Source organism: Aplysia californica, unplaced genomic scaffold (assembly GCF_000002075.1).
Source record: "Aplysia californica isolate F4 #8 unplaced genomic scaffold, AplCal3.0 scaffold00262, whole genome shotgun sequence".
NCBI lineage: Eukaryota > Metazoa > Mollusca > Gastropoda > Aplysiida > Aplysiidae > Aplysia > Aplysia californica.
In genome coordinates, this window is record NW_004797532.1 from 799,304 (window position 1) to 800,672 (window position 1,369).

At 40.1% G+C, this 1,369-nt stretch overlaps 1 protein-coding gene across 1 annotated transcript in view; it reads left to right on the plus strand.

The window, feature by feature from the left end:
• Window positions 1-1,369, plus strand: part of LOC100533269 (nitric oxide synthase 2) — a gene marked incomplete at its 3' end in the record, with an annotated part of 29,926 nt that overhangs the window by 8,028 nt on the left and 20,529 nt on the right.

Sequence of the window (1,369 nt, forward strand, 5' to 3'; positions counted from 1 at the left end):
GTGTGTGTGTGTGTGTGTGTGTGTGTGTGTGTGTGTGTGTGTGTGTGTGTGCGCGTGTGTGTGTGTGTGTGAGCTCTCGTGAGTTTATGGTGCTTTTGCAAACGTATAATTAGGTAGCGTAAACACGGCACGTAAGCAGACTCGCGGCCTCCCAAGCGTGCGATTTCGGAGAAATGGGGGTAATTCAGATCTCTGTTCCTTTGCTCTTTTGCTATAAAACACCAAATGCTGAACATTTTGAAAAGCTTCAGATTTTCTCCGTTACAATAGTGTGAGTTGTTTTTATATCCGAGTATTTGGAGCTGGAGCATCGCGTGGAAAGGGAAGCCCCTTGGGGTCGGAATGCGAGGTCGGCAGGTTCAACATTGAAACCCATGCATTCGAATGCTTTCAGTTTGCTTCTCATTGGCGGAGAACTCTACAGCTTTGAGCGTAGTTTCCCGTGGTTATGATTTTTGGTCTTCGGCGTTTTGGATAGAAAACAAAAACAGTTCTTTTTCTATTAGAATAAAGTCATTGGTTTGGAAGTATTTGGCATGAATCCTTCGGCGAAACTCCAAGGAGAACTCAGGATACTACAGTATTGAGTCGACTCGCTCGACGCGGGGACCGGTGCGGCGCCGGACGAGACAACGCTCTGTGTTTTTATTCAAACCACGACAGATCATCGTGTTTGAGGCAATAGAATACTGATTTGTAATGATCTTACTGTCTCGAAAAAAAAATTAGACTTCATTTCTTTGTTATACTGATTGTACACTGTTAATGTAGAGATGTTTGGTGATCTTAGTACTCTTTCACTATCTATTAATCTTGGGAATGCAGCCAGTTAGCGACTTCAGCAATATTTGATTATTATGTTAAATTGAAACAGCTGTCATTCTCTTAAACACCGACTGAGAGGTAAAAGCATGGTATCAAAATTCTCAGGAGACATAGGCCTTTCATATGAAACAGACGAATTTGACTTACAGCTACTTTGGAAATTTAGTATCTGGTGAAGTCCATTCTCGCGAAAAATGTTGTCTATAACTTTTATTTCTGTAAATGAATAGTTTTCTACTTCCGTATATTACCTTGTAGTGGTATAGCCAAGATAACTGCTAAATTTCAAGTCTCTATCTCAATTCTAAGACACCTGTTGCTTACGAAACATGTAGCTCAACTTAGGAGGCCATTTTCTCCTTTTCGTGTTTCCTCACCTCGCACAATTTGAAGTTCCGTATTTTCGTCAAATATGGTCATATTTACTTCTTTCTTCTTTTGAATTGTAGGGAAACGGCGATAGTCTTTTAAGAAAATGTTAACTCAGTTCTGAAATTTCCTTCATATGACTAATATTGACCGGTAGGGTCACATTATATATATA